Genomic DNA, 18,725 nt, shown 5'->3' on the forward strand with positions numbered 1-18,725 from the left:
AGCAGATACACCTTGATTTTTTTTTAACTTTTATTTTTCTCTCCCCTTCCCACCCCCCCCCCCCCCAGTTGTCTGCTCTCTGTGTCCATTCGCTGTGTGTTCTTCTTTGTCCGCTTGGATTCTTGTCAGCAGCACCGGGAATCTGTGTCTCTTTTTGTTACATCATCTTGTTGCGTCAGCTCTCCATGTGTGCAGTGCCATTCCTGGGCAGGCTGCATTTTTTCACGCTGGGCAGCTCTCCTTACGGAGTGCACTCCTTGAGCGTGGGGCAAGGCACTCCTTGCACACATCAGCACTGCGCATGGGCCAGGTCATCACACGGGTCAGGAGGCCCTGGGTTTGAACCCTGGACTTCCCCTGTGGAAGGTGGATACTCTTTATCTGTTGAGCCAAATCCGCTTCCCTACCTTGATGATTGTGGTATGTTTGTTCTGTCTCTCCTGGACTGAAACTGGCATATCGCCAGGTGTTGTTTTTCTGCAGTTCTATAGGGTGCATTCCATTATTCCATTTTCTTGGAAAGTCCCTGCAGGCCAATTGCTCTTGTCGTCTGAAAAATGTCTTCTCTGAAAAGGATCCTTCCTGGCAACAGCCAATGCAAGTGGCCACTTTATTTGACTCAACAGTCCTCTACGTCATGCTCCTTGAACCTGTCCGTAAACATTTCCTAAGAACAAGGATATTCACTTATGGAACTACCTTAAGCACAGTTATCAAGTTCAAGAAACTTAACATTGATATAAGGCTTACAGTCTATATTCCAATTTTTGACATGTCCCAATAATGTCCTTTGGAGCCTTTTCTCCTGCCTTTTAAGCTCTGGCCAAAGGAATCCACTCACAAAAAAAGGCCTTATGAGCACTACAGAAAACATCAGAAAGGTGCATGGGTGCAGGGCTGGGGGAGCCAGGGCTACATCACAAAATCCCCAGCAAATGATTTGACAGTCTGTGCTTTGATAGCTGTGTCTGCCACGTTCCCCTTTACTGCTGCCCTGCCTGGGGTTGGGAGTGCTTGCTCTCCCTCTCCCTCTCCCCCTCCCCCATCTCCCCAATCTCTCTCTTCCCATCACTCTCCCCCCACCACCCCTTCTTGCACACAAATCTATCCTCCCTGGGAGATGACGTCATCCCACCCACCCATGGCTTCTCCCCTTTGCTTTGCGGGGAAATTCAGCCCTCCCTGCCCATCCTGTCACATCCCACTTCAACCTTCCTTTAATGTGACCCACCCTTTTTTAAAGATCAGCAGGCATTACCTATAAGCTTTTTTTTTTTTTAGGTACCAGGTCTGGGGATTAAACCCAGGGCCTCAGATGTGGGAAGCAGGCGCTCAACCACTGAGCCACATTGGCTTCCCTGAGTTGTTTTTTGTTTGTTTGTTTGCTGGTTGTTTGTTTTTAGCAGGCACTGGGGATTGAACCCAGGACTTCCCTTGTGAGAAGCAGGTGCTCAACAGCTTGAGACACAATCGCTCCCCTCATAGCTTTTTTTTTTAATATTTTTTAAATTTTTTTAAAGATACTTAGATTACATAAACGTTACATTAAAAATGTTGGGATTCCCATATGCCCCACTTCCCATACCTCCCATATTTTCCCACATAAACAACATCCTTCATCAGTGTGGTACATTCATGGCAATTGATAAATGCATTTTGGGGCAGTGCCACTGAGCATGGATTATAGTTCACATTGCAGTTTACACTCTATCCCACACAATCCTTTAGGTTATGGGAAGATATATAATGGCCTGTATCTGTCATTGTAATGTCATTCAGGACAATTCCCAAGTCCTGGAAATGCCCCCATATTACACCTGGTTTTCCCTCTCCCTGCCCCAGGGCCTCCAGTGGCCACTGCCTCCACATCAACGTTGTAATTTCTTGCATGGCTAGAATCACAATAAGTCTGTAGTAGAATACCAGTAAGTCCACTCTAGTCCATAGTGCACTCCCCGATCCTGAGGATTCTGGGATGGTGAAGCCCATTCCACCTGTAATTGAGAGAGGCCCCCCATAGCTTTGTAAAGTTTCTGTTTTCTTAATCCATATAACACCTTCTACATAACAATTACAATCCTGGCATCACCACTTAACCGGGTGACTTTGAGGGAGTTACTTAACCTCTCGTGGCCTCTGTTTGCTCATCTATAAAAAGGAGGGTGTGATAATGGCACCTGACAGTCAGGGTTGATGTGAGCGGGCAGCTGACTCATCCGCGGAGTCACCATACACCACACACACACGCCAAATACACACCACCCACACATACACACCACACATACCACAAACATACACACCACACATACCACACACACACACCAAATACACACCACACACACCACAAACACACAAACCATACGCACACACCACACCACCCACGCATACACACCTCACATACCACAAACACACACACCACACACACCACAAACACACCAGACACATACACACCCCACACACCACACAACCACATACACAGCACATACACATACCGTACATATACCACACACAGCAAACACACCACACTCACCAAATACACACCACCTACACACATACACACATACACACCACATATACCACAAACATACACACCACACACACACCACACATACCACATACACACCACACACACATACACACCACGCATACCACAAACACACACCACACACACACACCACCCATGCATACACACCTCACATACCACAAAAACACAAACCACACACACACACCACACCAGATCCACAACACACACACACTCACTACACATAGTCACCACACAATACGCACTCACCACACATATACCACGTGCTTTTGAAACAGGTCAAAGCTTATGCTGGGTACTCTATTTTCTTTTCTGTTCTATTCCATTTTGCTTCATCTCTTTTTCTTCTTTATTGTCTGAGACTCACTAAGTCAATTTCATGATCTCCTAATAGGTCCCCAGTTGCAGAACAGTAGACTCTGGGATGGAGGGAGGCCAAGGGAAGCCGGGGCCACCATGGAATGAAGCAGCCTCCTCGGTGGCCCCAACCGCCGACCGCAGGCGGGAGCTGCGGCTGCACCTGCAGTCACGTCTCCAGGGCGGGGAGGGGAAGCCCGCCGCGGAGGGCCCACCGTCGTGGCATGTGCACAGCTAGCTCTGACCCCGAGAAATAACTTCCCCGTGTTCTGTTTTTAATTTCCGCCTCCCTTCACTCAACAATGGCCTGAGGGTTTCTTTCATCTCCTTCCAAATCAGTGTTTTCCAAACTGCAACTCCAGGCCTATTAGTGGGTATGAAATTATTTCGCGAGTCTCAGTCAGCATTAAAATATGGAGAAGTGATGGAAAGGGGAGGGGAGGGGAAGAGAAGAGCACATTATAAGGAAAAGTATTGATTTGCGTGTGTGCGCACACGTGCTGGGTTATAACTTTTCTTCAAACGCCAGACCAGCTATCAAAGAGGCTAAACTGTAAATACAGGGCAGAGAGAATCGACGACACCCAGCGATTCAGACACAGACATACAGATTTGAGCACCTCTAGAAAATCCCGGCTTCACCATGCTGAGAAATAAGGAAACATTCCAAGCTAGCGGCCCCTGACGGCCCCTGCCAGGTGGTGACCCAGTGAGAGCTGAAGTGCTTGCTCCTCTCCAGTTGTTTCCTGCTTGGCATTCAATGGATGTGCGCATTCCCCGTCTCAAGCAGGTCTGTCCTGGTCCCACGTTAGACGGACCCTTGGCGGTGGAAGGACTCACCTCGTAAAGGGTCACTCCCAAGGCTCCCCGGCCCGGGTGATTCTATTTCTCATCTGTGCCTAAGCCTCTTCTGGAATGTTCCTCAAAGCTCTAACTCAACTGGATCAGCACACATTCACTGTACCAGAAGTTCTCTGAACAAAGGCAGCCTCGCTGGATACCGAATACTGGTTGAGTTTCTTTCTTTGAAAAAAAAATATCCCCCTGAACTAAAAGCTAAGGGTCTTGATGTGATCATTTTTCGATGGATGTGATTTCCATGGAAAAACTAACAAAATTATAAAATCAAATTACATTCAAATGTATTTTAATGAATTGCCTTTGTTAGAAAGAATTAAGTTTCTGAAGAGGTACTGCCCTAGAAAAATCCAGGCTGTGCAGTGACCGCAGAGCAGGAGCTCTTGACCTTTTTGTGCTCCACGGACCCCTTCGCCAGTCGGGTGGAAACCACGGACCCCTTCCTAGGTCCACACTCTACTGTGTTTTATTTAATAAATGTATCACACCCGCACCAACACGTCCCCACAAGAATCACGTTTTACTTTGGTTCTGTTTTTGTTTTACACCCAGCCCCACAAATAATGTTTTTTTTTGAAGTTCAATTCAAGCTCTCGGACCCCTGGTTAAGAACCCCTGCCATAGGCGAATATATTAAGATGTGGACACGGAGATGCACAGACAGACCCACCCACTTCTCAACCCACTCCCACCTGGTTTGCTCCCCACGCCCTCACCCCACGAGCCGCATCGTGGCTAAAACCTCTGTGGGTCTCTGGGCTGTAAAGTGCATCAGACACATTTTGGCCCCCTGCAGTTACCCACCCTCTTCTACAAGCGCCCTCTTCTCTTGAATGCTGTGACACTGAACTCCTCCAGTATTTTCCCTGTCTGTCCATCCACTTACCTTTGCCAGCACCTCTTCCTCTACAAAACCTTAATCTTGAGATTCTGCCCTAGGCCCTTTGCCTTTTTCATTCTAAGGTCTCTCTCTGGGCCACAGGGTCCCAGGGGAAGGTGGCTTAGTACTTGGTGGTTGGGGTCTGGATTAGCCAGCCCAAGGCGTGCTGATGCAAAATACCAGAGATCAGTTGGTTTTTATAAAGGATATTTACCGTGTTTCTTTTTGTTGTGTCATCTTGTGTGTCAGCTCTCCATGTGTGCGGTGCCATTCCTGGGCAGGCTGAACTTTCCTTCGCACTGGGCGGCTCTCCTTACGGGGCGCACTCCTTGCACGTGGGGCTCCCCTACACGGGGGATACCCCTGCATGGCAGGGCACTCCTTGCGCGCATCAGCACTGCACATGGGCCAGCTCCACACGGGTGAAGGAGGCCCAGAGCTTGAACCGTGGACCTCCCATGTGGTAGATGGACGCCCTAACCACTGGGCCAAGTCCGCTCCACTATAAAGGGTATTTATCTGGGGTAGAAGCTTACAGTCATAAGGCCCTAAAGAGTCCAACTTAAGGTACCATTGTTGCAGCAAAGCCAGGAGTTCTGAGCAGCAGATAAATCCAAAAGGGCACTCAGGGAGGCAGGGGAACAGATATATTATGTGGGGGCCCAGAGGAGAGTCAATCTCCCACTTCTGAGCCCCGTTTTTCAGTTTTCATAGGTTTATATAGGATTTTATGTGGAATCAGCATGACTTTTGCTTACTGGCTAAGGCGTTGCTAGGCGAAATTTTGCAGGCTGGGTTACAGAAGCAGAAGGCAGGGGCAAGGTCATGCTTTCGCAGGCTGATTTACGGAAGAGGGGGCAGGAGTGGTTTGTTAGATTACAGAAGTGGGGGCAGGAGTTGTTCCTTTGATATTCTCCTGCAAGGCCACGTTCACAGGCTGATTTACAGAAGAGGGGGCAGGAGTGGCTCATTAGATGTTTTTTCCGCAAGGTTATGCTTTTTATTTCTCAACACCGTAAGAGGTATTCTCACCCAGAGTCTGTTGCCACCTGTTGACACAAGATGGCGGGGGACGTCTGCGAGGGGTCAGCCTTCCTGCTCCTCCCAAGGCTCCATGGCCCCAGCTTCTTAGAATCTCAGCCGCAGGCTGGGACAAGTCTTGTCTCTCCCGGACTCCTTTCTCTCCGGGCTCAGCGGCTCTGTTCTCTCTACAAGCCAGCTGTAAACTGTCAGGCGAACGGCTTGTCTCTCTTCCTGGGGCCTCTGCTGTGTCTAATGGAGATTGCTCTCTTTCCTCACGTATCTGCTTCTCTGTGTGCTTACTTCCTGGGATCCAGGATCAAACCTCTAACTTTCTCCTCTGCCATGTCATTTTCTCTGTGAGTCCCCACCCACCAAGGGGGCAGGGACTCAACATCCTGCTGGCGTGGCCCAATCAAAGCCTTAATCATAATGTAATCAAGTAAAAGTGAAACCTCTGAATCCAATCCAATCTAATATGCCCAGAGGAAGAGACCCTCACAAACATAATCCAATATCTATTTTTGGAATTCATAGACAATATCAAACTGCTATAGGGCCGGAGACACGAAACATAGAGCAATGTCACCAGAGAACTGTCCACTCCTGTTTTAGTTTCCTGGGCTGCTCATGCAAATACCATGTGACGGGTCGGCTTAAGTAATGGGAATTTATTAGCTTACGACTCTGAGGCTAAAAGTAAGTCCAAATCAAGGCGTCCCCAAGGCAATGCTTTCTCCCTGAAGCCTGACCTTCTGGGGCTGCCTGCCACCCTTGGTCCTTAGCCTGTCACACAGCAAGACACGTGGAGCCATCTCCTGGTCACTCTCTTCTCTTCCGGGTTCCGTTATGTTCAGCTTCTGGCTGCTCCATCTGCGGCTTTCTCTCTGCCCGAATTTCTTCTGCTTCTAAAGGACCCCAGTACTAGGATTCGGCTGAAGCCAAGACGGTGGGAAGGGCTGCACTCTCATCTCAGGCGTGGAGTCCTCTTCCAAGCTGTGGGTTGATGGCAGAGTTCAGTTCTTGGCACTGGGGGAATGAGATCCTCGCTGTCTTGCTTGCTCTCAGTGGGCTGTTGTTAGGTTCTAGAGGCCACTTGCCACGTGGCTCTCTGCACAACACGCAGATTCCTTCTGCAAGGCCAGTCAGGGGACTTCACTGCAGCTTTGGATCTCGGATTTCCTTGCCTCTGCCCTCCAGACCCAGGTTTAAGGTCTCAGGCTATCTGCTCCCTTAAGGTCTCCTGATTTGGAATCTCAGTCACAGCCACAAAATCCCAACACAGCAGCCCCTAGATTATTGTCTGGTCGACTAACTGGGAGAAGGTGTGTGTACACCAATGGCTAGAAATCTTGAGGCCGTTCTAGAATTCTGCTAGAAATCTTGAGGCCGTTCTAGAATTCTGCCTTCCTCCATGGTCTATTCACACAGCAGTCCAATTGACCAAACTACAGCTACCTACAACAATATGGTAAATCTTAGCAGTTTAATACTGTGTGGGAAAAAAAATAGTCCTAAAAAATTACATGCAGTGTGATTTTTTTAAATTAAAAAATGACCAAAATATAATTTTACATAATTTTATCACATCATATAGATGAGATAAAATTATATTAAAAAAAAAGAAACAAGATGACGAACACAGGATTTTGGATAGTGGTTAACCCAAGTTGTGAAGGCACAGGGATAAGCTGCTAAAAAGCTATTAATAGGGAAGTGGAAGTGGCTCAACTGATGGAGCATCCATCTACCATATGGGAGGTCCAGGGTTCAATCCCCAGGGCCTCCTGACCCGTGTGGTGAGCTGGCCCATGTGCAGCACTGCTGCACGCAAGGAGTGCCATGCCTCATAGGGGTGCCCCACGCTCAAGGCATGTGCCCCACAAGGAAAGCCACCCCATGTGAAAAAAAGTGCAGCCCACCCAAGAGTGGCACCACACACCTGGAGAGCTGACGCAGTAAGATGATGTAACAGATGATGTAAAAGAGACGCAGATTCCCAGTGCCACCTGATAATGCAAGTGGACGCAGAAGAGCACACAGTGAATGGACACAGAGAGCAGATAACAGGGGGAAAAGGGAAAGAAAGAAATAAAATTTAAAAGAAAGCTATTAATAGATATAGGTTATCAGGGCCCTGACTTTTTGGGGGAAATGGGTGGATTCATGGGTGTTATAATTATTTTAAAACTAGACTAATTAATAACTAGCTGAATTAAAGCAGGAAAAATAAAGACCATTGAAGAAAGAGTGCCATCAACTAGGGAGACTATGATTAATCCAATTCTGGGCACCTAAGGTCTAATCAAAAAAAAAAAAAGAGAGAGAACAAAATACTCGTTGAATGAAAAAATATATCCTGGACCTTTTAGGTGTATTCCTTCCAGTGCCAAGAGAAGCAGTGTGGTTTTCAGACAGCACCAGAGAGGGAGTGAATGGCTTGTCTCCTCAGGGTGAACTCCTCACCTGGGAAAACTTCCAAAATGTAAGTGGAAAATATCATTTGTTCTTGGAAAAGCCTAGTTAGAAAAGATTGGGAAGGTCAGATACCACTCTCTCCCACCCTGACTCAGTTTCTGTTTGCTCCCACTTCCTCCCCCCTAATCCCCCCCCCCCCATCTTGGGGGGAAAAGGACAGAATGGAGCTGCACCTCTCTGCTCCTCATATACCCCTCCAACTCCAGCTCTAGCTCCTCTCCCCCCACATATTTTCCCAACAAAACTGTCGAAAACACCCTCCCTACCTCCTCAGCCTCTGTCCTCAGTCCACCGCCCCCGACCTGGCTTTCACCCTCCCTGAAGCACAGAATTCGCACTCAGCCCAGGCACCAATGACAGCCCAGCGCTTCATTCTCCTGATATCTCAGAGCCCTTTCTCTGTCCCCAACTTCCTCCTCAGACCCTTCTCCTTTGGCAGGTGTGAGAACATAGCACACTGTGGTTTTCCTGTAAATCTCCAGTCTCCTGCGCAGGCTCATCTGCCTGGGCCCTTCCTGCAGGGTCAGGGTGGCTTGTGGCTCTGTCTAAACATCTCCATCCCTGCTCTCTCATCTCCTTGGAGTTCACCTGCCCTCACAGCCTCGGGTCCCATTTGTCCACTGCCGGTTTCCAAATCCAGACTTGCTGGGCATATCGATCCAATTACCTACAGGAAAGTTCTTTAGTGTCAACCGTCTATACCCCAAAGTGAACGCACCCTCTCTCCCCCCAACATGTACTCTTTCCCTGACGTCTACCATCTTAGTAAGCCATGCCAATATCCATCAGATGCTTAATCCAGGTCCCGGGAGTTTTCCTTGACTTCTGTTGTAGCCCTAACTCTACATCTCCAGTCTAGCATCAAGCCCTATTTACTCCTCTTCCTAAATATTTCTAATCCATCACCACTGCTGACATCCTAGTCCAGTGCACCACCACATCTGAACTTCCTCAAGAGCCTCCTCACGGATTTCCATATTTCCAATCTTACTGTCTTCAAATCTTCGCTGGAAAGAAAGAGAACTTGTTAAACTGTAAGTCGGATCTTTCCTGCTTAATCTGAACTCATCACCGATGGCCTGGCAATGTGTGTTTTTCTGAAATGGAAAATAACCCTTGGTAAATTTCTAAACAAAACCAAGTCGTCTTCTCACAATTTACACATCGGTTTCATTTCCGGAAAAATTCAGTTTTATTAAAACTATACCAAAGACCATGGTTATGTGTAGAGCAAGCTTTTCACCTACATGAAGGTCCAGCTGAGTGGTCAAGAGTCTTGAAGCTCCAGCCACCACTTTCATGGTGGAAGCCTGTCCTGAAATTCCAGAATGTCTAGCATTCCCGACCCCTCTGCCCACCAAATGTCTGTGGCACCTGCCCAGCATCACAAAATGCCTCAAAACTTCCCACAATGCCCCTTGAGGATAAGACTGCCCCTACCGAGAACCTCTCTCCTCTGCATGTCACACTCCCACCCCCGACCTCCAGCCTCAGTGCCCCACCTACCACCTATAGCTCAAGTCCAGCTCCTTATCCTGAACCCTCTCCTTTTTCTGATGCATCACCTTCCATCCCAGAGCCAGTCATCACTACCTACCTCCCTAATCTTCAGCCTTCTCACTGCTCCTTATTCTTTTGTTGATTTGACCATGCCCACCTTTACCCCTTCCCAATTTCCGGACCGAACCAAAAGGGCTTCATCACTCATTGATCGAGAAATTAAGCAGAAGCAAGTGAATCTAATTTGAGGTCTCAACCCAGAGGGACTCAGCAAATATTGTTTGCAAACAAATGTAATCCTCACTTCCTGACCACACCTACCCAGGCGACAGACAGGAAAGGGTATGGACAGCAGCCAAAAGGACCCTGGAAACAACCTTTGGCTCTGTTCTCTCACCTAGAAGAAAGTGTTCTCTCCCTGCCAGAACCACACAGCAACTCTGGGGTCCCAAAAAAAAAAAACCGTTTAGCAAAGACTTTAGAGTCCTACACGTTTTTATCGAGTTTTCCATGGAATTTGTCTTCCAATTTCTTGCAGCCTGAGACTGGGGACCCTTGAGGGGTGCTTCACTCAAAGAACTGGGGCTCCACAACCATCCACTGTGGATGTAGGATCAAGTCCTGGCACACTGAACAGCCCTTGGCAGCCTCACCTGAGCTGCCTACCCTCTCCGGCTACCCCCCTGGAAAAGCAGGGTCTTCTGGAAAGCTCTCAAGTTCCCCATGCACAGAGACCTCCCAGAAGATGGCCATGGGCCATTGGGAGACCCAAGATAAGAAACCTGGGAAACAATGGGTGAGGCTGGGTGGTTTGTTGTTGCTTCCTGTAGCACCTCACTAGATGAGAATACATTATGACTATTCAAAATTAACTCATTGTCTCAGTTTAAAGTCTCAAGAGACTTCAGGAAACATCAGCACGTTTTAGCTGAGAACTGGCCCCAATCCCCTCCCTGCCTTTCTTCTTTCCCTTCAAGCACTGGTTGCACCTGTTTCTCAAGCAGGTTTGGGGGGGCGGTCAGGGTCCCACAGGGCTGCAATAGCACCAAGGCCCTGCTACCTTCCCTCTAAGAAGACTTGTAGGCTTAGGGGATTGGCAGAGCCCTAGAGGGTAAGGCCAGCGAAAGAAGATGGTGAAAGAAGGAAATGAGTAATTCTGAGAATCAGAAAAGGGGAAACAGGGTCACATGCTTCGGTCAGGGGTGATGGAGACAGCGGCCTGTTTATCATGCAAGAGCAAGAACTTGCCAAAGCTGTTACATCCTGAACTATTAGTAGAGGCGTCTCGCAGCTGAGCCGGAAGCAGCAGCCTCTCGCTGCTCCACTTCCTCCCACCTGCCCCGGCCAACAAGGCCACATGCAGGTGCAGGAGACGTGTGGTCAAACCATGGCTGGGGTTTGAGCCAGGACCTGCCGAGCAGGCACTGTTGCTGAGCATTTGACCTCAGAAGTAAACTTGACCCACGAGGTGTCGCTGCCAGAGTTGGAACCAGACACAGTTCTCCAAACTCCTAACTTGGTGCTCTTTAGAAAGATCTTTTTATGGAGGGAAGGATCAAACCCATACCAGTAATCTCTCCATCCTAGAGACATGCCTTTGCAGAGTCACCTTCCATTCCGAAGTCGCTGATAATCACGAGCCTTCTACATCTGGACTGTCCTGTCACCACAAATTCACAGTTTGCCCGACACATCACAGACATATTCTTCCTGCAAGAAGCAAAAGCTGTCAGTCGGGAACTCTCTTACCTTCTGCCTCCAAATATACCCACTCTCTCCACCTCTCTTTCTCCGGTTACAAAGGATTAAATGCCCCTGCTCCTATCTAAGACCAGCCCCCTTCCATGATCCTGGCCCCCCTACTCCATTATGTCAAGGACATCACTGTTGCCGCCCCCCCCCCCCATCTCCTCACCATTATCAATTTCTCACCATCTACGGGATCATTCTCAATTGACTGAAAACATGCATGACAATCTCCCATCTTAAAAAAAGCCCCCTGGTCCCCATGACCGGTGCTGGTTACCACCCCATTTCTCTGCTCACCTGCTCAACCAAACTTCTTCAAAGTTGCTTTCTCTCCTTTCTCCCCTCCCATTTTTCTTTCCAACCTTCTCTCTCTGCATTCGTTTTCTATTGCTGCTGCAACAAAGTATCACAAACTCAGGGGCTTAAAACAACACACGCGGAAGAGGATGAGGCTCAAGTAGTTGAGCTTCCCACATGGGAGATCCCAGGTTCAGTTCCCGGTGTCTCCTAAAAACAAGCCAGCTCAGGGGAGCTGCGGTGGCTCAGTGGTTGAGTGCCAGCTTCCCACTTATGAGGTCCCGGGTTCAATCCCCAAAACCTAAGAAACAAACAAACCAACAAACAAAAACCATGTATTAACTCCCAGTTCTAAAGTTCAGAAGACCTAAAATCAAGATGTCGACAGGGTTGCAATCCTTCTAGGGCTCTAGGGGAGAATCCGTTTCCTTCCCTTTTCTAGCTTTTGGAAGCCACCTGCTCTTTCTGGCATCATGTCTCCATCCTCCCTCTTCAAAGCCAGCAGTGTAGCATCCTCCAATCTCTCTGACCTCTGCTTCCATTCTTACATCTTCTTTCCCTGACTGTTGTTACCAGACAAGGGCTCACTGCCCAACATACACAGGATTCAATTCTATGACATGGAGACTTTGAGAAAAGAAAGAGTTTTATTGTGAAGTCATCCAGCAAGTAGGGAGGAAGCAAAGCTCAAACCTGTCTCCTTGACTTGAGGGCTAAGGGAGATTTTATTTTAATTGGTTGGACATAATTTGCCCATATACGGTAAGGCAGGCTTTTGTGTAGATTTTCCTCGTTGAAAGACCTCTCATACTGAATTTGCGTCTCTTGAGTCACTCAGTGTTGGCTCCAAGGGAGATAAATTTATTACCAGTTCCTGGAGGTTCAGAGGTCATCTAAGGATGGCAGTCCAGGTATCTGCACATGCTCAGGTTACAACTGTCTGCAAAGCAAGTTTGAAAGGAGAAGAAGCTGCTACTAAAGGGTTTGGGGCTGTGCCTGCAAAAGAAGCTCTAAAGTGAGGACTTACAGAGAAGATAACGGGTTTGAGGCAAAAATTGAAGGATTTGGGATGGGAACTGCTTTGACTGGTTAGAGGCATAGATCAGGGGGTTGAAGAATGAAATTGCTTAGACTTGAACTCAGTTAAACCCCAACATTTCGCAGTAGATTTGGACAGGACTAATGTATGGGGAAGTTGAAGGTGACTTTTTCCATTCCCCATATATACTAGTTCCCAATCCCAGTCCTTCTCGGCCTTCTGAAAAGCGTAATGAGTGAGAGTAACCCCTCCAATCACTTCACTTCCTTTTGTAAGTTCTTGGCAAATGGCTGTATTAGTTGGGACCCCATTCACCATGTGGTTTCATGTTGCTTGGTGGTAGTTGTCTATAGGAATCAGGTGGTATCAGATTTGTCACCAAATGGGGGTTCGTGAGATTGGGGGGTCTGGGGTTGTTGAAGGGAGGAGGCTACTTGGAAGTAAGGTTAAAAGTTACTTCTGGGGTGTGCTGAGTATAAGTCAGGGCTGGGGTTGCTGTGAGGAACAGGATGGTGTTCCCCACAATCCTGCAGGCGTCCCCAGTGGCTGCTGCCCCTGACAGTCTTATGAACATTTCCATCCACTCACTGACTTATACATGGGAGCATGAATTAACACAAGGGTCAACACTGTAAGAACAGATGCCCTTTTCTATCCTTACTGGCTACATAGAAAATGGTTAAATCCATGAGGCAGTTTACAAACACACGTTAAGATGCAAACAAGCAAACACAGGTACATTAAGGAACCAAGGTTCAATCATCACTTACTTATGGGTTCTTTTACTTGAAGAGCAATTTAAGGCCAGTCACGGGCTCACAAGAATGCTCAGGAGACAAAACGTTTTCCATAAGTTCCCAGGTCCATCCAGCATTTGGGCCGTTAGGTCCTGCAATTTCCTTCTGTCCCTGAAAACTATTTCCCATCTGGTTCCCTAGGTCGGCCTAGAGGAATCTTTCTGGTAAACACACACTAGTTTCACCTGGGAATGACGAAGCCATGCTTTTATGCCCTCCAGCTTAACAGAAGAATGGGTACCAAGCAGGACTTCGCAGGGTCCTTTCCAGCTGGGAGCCTTAACTGACCTTAGGGTGCAGATTTCTCCAGGGCGTCAAGGAGCACGCAGCCCCCAGGACCCTCACAGGGAAGGGACACATCCATGGGAAACAAGGTGGCAGAAGTATACTGGTGAGTAGCAGACAAGATAGTACTCAAAGATGGTACACACTTTACAGTATCTCGTTCCTTTGCAACATGACTGCTTTCCAGATTACAGTGAAACTTAGTCATAAGGAAAGGTCTGCCATGTCACATTTCAGAAGGCTCAACCAGAGCTTCTGGGGGCTGCTCGTACCCTAAGCAGTGCAATTGGCAATCCTCTGTCCCCTGTTAAGTTAGTTTCCTGGCAGGTTTTCCTTTAAGGCATGATTCTTCTTTGTCTGTATTTTCCTGTGGACTGTGACCCTCAACAAGCCTGCAACTTCTAAAGTATTCCCAGGGCCCCAGCTAACTTCCCCGGGCTGCCTTGGCAACACCTCCCCCATTGTCACTCTGTGTAACCTACGGCAGTCCAAACCAGGGAATAATTTCTTTTAGCAGGACTCCTGTCACTTCTGAACCTGCCTTTGTTCTACAGGAAAAAGCTTACACCCACCCGTTTAAATACTAGTAAGTATTTATTTATACCTTTCTCTGGTTTTTGGCGAGACAGTGAGATGGATTTGCCAGCCTCTTCCTGGTTTTATCCCCCATAGTTGTACTCCCTTCACAGGAGGAGGCGGTCCTGTCTTTGGGTTATTTTGGGAACAGGATGAGCAAATTTGGACCACCTTTTGAATCATTTTCTGCATGTTCAGGCCAATAATAAATTTTCATAGCCATTGGCACATGGCGTCCCTCCCACAATGGTTCCCTGATGTAAATGTGTGATGATTTCTTCCATTAAATATTCAGACACTAGTATGATTCCTTGTCCGTTATAAATCCATCCTTCCTTGGTGACTCTATAAAGCCCTTGTCTAGTTCTTGAGGGCTTATGGAAAATCCTCATTCATCAGCCCTGTCCAAATCTACTTCGAATATTGGGGTTTAACAAAGTCCAAGTCCATGCTAGGTTTTTGTTTTTTGTTTTTTGTTTTTGACTATCAGTTTAGCACCCTGGTGGGCTAAGTTGTTTCCTTTTACCTTTGAGACAAGTTCTACTTCTTTTGGCAGGGGGAGTACAACTTCTGCATGTCTGATCTTCTTTCTTCCTGATGTCAATAATAAGTCCAAAATTTGGGACCAGATATGGCAAATCCAGCCCTTCCCAGAAACCTCTGAAGTTGCCTCTTGGTGGTTGGTACAGTTACTCTAACTAACATTTCTTTCCTATCTGGTAACAACTTACTTCGAACTTTTCACATTCAAACCCTAGGTACTTGACAGTAGATTGTGAGATTGGGGCCTTTTTCTTAGAGACTTTTAATCCTCCATCTGCCAGAAAGTTTGGATTAGGATGCTGTTTTGATCTGAAGCTTCTTAGTGGGACTGGAAGTCAGGATATCCTCAACATAGAGTAGTAAAATTCCCTTCTGAAGTTGGAGCTCCCTTAAATCTTTAGCAAGTTTCTCCAAATCTAGTGGGGGCATTTTTAAATCCCTGCGGGAGTACAGTCCAGCAGTGTTGTTGTTTTACATTTGTCCTGGGAGCTTCCCGTTAGAAAGCAAACAGTTCTTGCGATTCTAGACTCAGAGGCATACAATAAACAGCATCTTTTAAATCTAATACCGTGAACCAACAAAAGTTACCTGATGAAGTGGTGAGCAGGGGGTAAGGATTTGGTACCACCAGATGAGTATCTTCCACTATTTGACTGATGGCCCTTAAGTCTTGTTAGTACCAGGTTTCTGAACTGGCAATAATGCAGATTAGCGAGGTCGAAGAGAAGTGGAGAGAAGTGTCTGTTAGGGTTTTGATGCCTTCTCTTGCATGTCCTTTTAGAGGGTTTTGCTTTAAATGAGGAATCTGACACCGGGGGAGAGTTTTACCTGAACCGGTTCAGCCATTCCAACCCTTCCCGGCATCCCATTTGCCCACATTGCTGGCCTTACCTTCTTCAGGATCTCACCAGGAATTCTGGCCTATGTTTCTCCGTCCAGCGGTAGTGAAGTGGCTTGAAGAGAGCAGGATTGCTCAGGTTATCAACACCCCCAAACCTTAAGCTGTCCCAGGCATCATTTATATCCCTTCTCATCTGCATCAAAACTCATACAGAACACTGAGTTCTGGGTTGCAGAAGGGGATTTGTTTATCGCTCCTGTCTATGGGTCTTTGCCCACAAATTGTGCATTTGTCTTTAAACACCATTTTCCTGGTTATGCCTGTAAGAATATTTGCTATAGAAAATTTTGAAAGTAAAAAGAAGAAAACAAAAATCACCCATGCTCATCCAATCTTTGATTTTCATAGTTAGAGTTACCACTTTGGTATACATACATGTGAAACAGCATGTATACAGTACATGGAATTCTGTGTCCTGTCTGCCCTTCTCTTTCAGAGGTCGTTTCCGCATCTTCTCGGAAACCCATGCTGAAAATAATTTCATTGTCGAGTGCCTTTTGTAGGACCCCACCATCAGTTCCCGTTAAATCTTACAGAGCTGGTGGGAATCTGCCCCCCTTGAAGATTCGCCCTTCGTCTCAACACTCATTCTTGTGCCTGTCCAGTGGGCGGGGAGAGGGGTCAAAAAATGTTTGTTGACTTCATGGATGAGAACGTTCCTTTTTTCATCTACTGTAAGTATGAAACGTCGGCCCCTCCCTTGCCCCAGATGCCAGAAAAGCTGGAATAACCTAGGTGGTTGGTGTATGTTTTCCTTTTCCCACAAAATGATTTTTATATGGCCATTTCAGTAGCTTCGACGATTGGAATATACACATATTTCCCTGAAAGCGACCTCATGTTTGACAGAGAAGAAATAAGTAAACTATATAATAAAAGAAATAATGAGGGCCCTGTCTTCCCCTACACACACACACACACACACACACACACACCGATGGAGGGAGCGTGGGCATGACACCCAGGGAGAAGGGGGAGGCGACCAATATTTACAATATATCAGGGACGGGCTTGAGCCTGAAGCTTTGCCAAACGTCTCCAACCCCGATCGGTGGGTGTTTTAAAACCCGTTTTACAGACTAAGAGATGGAAGACCAGAGACGCTTCTATAACTAGTAAACCGGAGGAACCAGGAAGTCATTCATTCATTCATTCAAGTTTTTATTCTAAGCGTCAGGCACCGTTTCAGCCACTAAGGATACCAGCCGTAAACAAAACAGCCCCAAATCTCTTACCCGGCCTCCGGTGGAGTTTACAAGCCCCCGGCGGGCGGAAGGTGGACCGCGGATGCAAATGAATTACGCAGAGCGTTTGGCCCGCCCCCGGCCCGCCCCCGGCCCGCCCCGCGGTCGCCGTCCCCGAGCGCGGCTCGCAGGCGGGAGCTCGGCGCGCGCGCTCGCGCGGAGGACCTTCCCCTCCCTGCCCGCAGGAAGCGCCGGCAACCCCGATCCCCGCAGCTTCCCGAGCGGAGTCCGTGGGCCCGGCCCGGCCGTGGGTCCGCCTGTGCCCCGCGCCGGCCTCGGCCCGCGCGCCCATCCCGGCGGCGAGCGCCCCGGGGTGCCGAGGGCCGGCCGCGGAGCCCGGGCCCGCGCGTGGGGCGCGAGGCCAGCCCTGGCGAGCGGAGCGCGGCCGCGAAGGTAAGGGGACGGCGCGAGGGGACGGCGCGAGGGGACGGCAGCGCCGCCCGCGGCTGCTTCCCGGAATCCGCCGTCCGCTTCTCCGCCGCGGGCTCCTCCCTCTCCGACCTCCGCGCCCCGCCGAGCCCCACGCGGGAACCGGCCCAGCGCCCCCTAGTCCGCCTCCCGCCGCCCCCTGGGGGGGTTCCTGCGGGCGCGCTGCCCTCGCCTCTGCTGGGGGCCCCAGCCCTGCGCCCCACCCCCGCGCGCCCTGGATGCCGGGGACGGCGGGCACTTGCCGCTGCCGTTTGTACGCGGCTGCCACGTTTGAGGGTCGCTTTCCTCAAGATCCGCCCTCCGTTTCGAGGGGCTCTCCTCCCCGCCCCCCCAGGAATGCCCCCCCTAGGCTTTAGCATCCGCGGTTCCCTCGCGGGAGAGGGTCACGGGGACAAGCGGGGCTGCAGTGCCCGGCGCCCTTCCAGATTCACTGCTTGGAGGCTGGAGGGGTGGGGGACAGGGGGACAGCACCGCGGGAGCGGAGAGATGGACCCCTCTCCAGGGTCGGAAGAGAAGGGGAAATTGGGTGGGAGTCGGCGCGTGAGGGTGCAACCCTGCGCTAATCAATCCAGCCGGGACATCGACCCACTTGTTGGGTCAGCGATGGCTTTATGGAGAAACCCTGGGTAGCCGACCCCTCCCCCTCCCCCCTTTTTTTTTAAACATTTGTTTGATTTTCTTTCTTTTGTTTGGCAAGAGGTCCTAAAAGCTCAGAAAGCGGGTGGGAAGATTGGGACCGAGCAGGACGGTGGTGGGAGGTGCAGGGACTGGCCCAGGAGTCCTGGGGCGCTCCCGTTGCAACGTGCTGACTGATGCAGGGGCTGAGACCCTCAGGGCTGTCCCCTGCCCCATGCCTGGCCAGGGGTCCCAAGGACCCCCTACCCTCTACAACGGCCAGTCCTGTTCCACGGTGGGAGAGGGAGGGAAGCCAAACCAAAATCTGCGCTGAGGAAAACATGACGACAACAACATGCAATTGGATGGGACTGAGGAGCTTTGATCTGTTGGCTCTGTAAATGGCGTGTACTTTGAGCTGTCACTCCATAGTTCATAAGTTGTTTTTCAAGTTTAGCTCTTCAAATATCTGTATGACCCTCTATTCTTACCTGTATTCCTATTAAGTTTCTCTTGTATTTTTTGAAAGGTCCATGTGATCTGACACGATGATTTTTTAGGGGAAAAAAAAAGGTTAAGGAGGGATAAGCCTTTTATTAAAACATATATTCCATC

At 48.9% G+C, this 18,725-nt stretch overlaps 1 long non-coding RNA gene and 1 other non-coding gene across 5 annotated transcripts; both read right to left on the reverse strand.

The window, feature by feature from the left end:
• Nucleotides 1–61: 61 nt before the first annotated feature.
• On the reverse strand, nt 62–17,109 carry LOC111760774 (uncharacterized). 4 transcript variants are annotated; one of them, XR_009185619.2, is made up of 4 exons: nt 17,058–17,109; nt 15,813–15,874; nt 11,682–11,982; nt 62–11,345 (listed from the first exon to the last, which is right to left on the reverse strand). It is a non-coding gene; the product is annotated as an uncharacterized lncRNA (long non-coding RNA). The 4 variants fall into 4 exon arrangements; XR_011648700.1 differs by lacking the exon at nt 17,058–17,109 and having other exon boundaries at nt 62–667; nt 11,203–11,345; nt 15,813–17,043; XR_009185620.2 differs by lacking the exon at nt 15,813–15,874 and having other exon boundaries at nt 17,058–17,099.
• Nucleotides 15,941–16,050, reverse strand: LOC111760775 (small nucleolar RNA SNORA40). Its single transcript, XR_002794378.1, has one exon. It is a non-coding gene; the product is annotated as a small nucleolar RNA SNORA40 (small nucleolar RNA).
• Nucleotides 17,110–18,725: the final 1,616 nt, after the last annotated feature.

The sequence above is a fragment of the Dasypus novemcinctus genome, chromosome 4, assembly GCF_030445035.2.
Source record: "Dasypus novemcinctus isolate mDasNov1 chromosome 4, mDasNov1.1.hap2, whole genome shotgun sequence".
Taxonomy (NCBI): domain Eukaryota; kingdom Metazoa; phylum Chordata; class Mammalia; order Cingulata; family Dasypodidae; genus Dasypus; species Dasypus novemcinctus.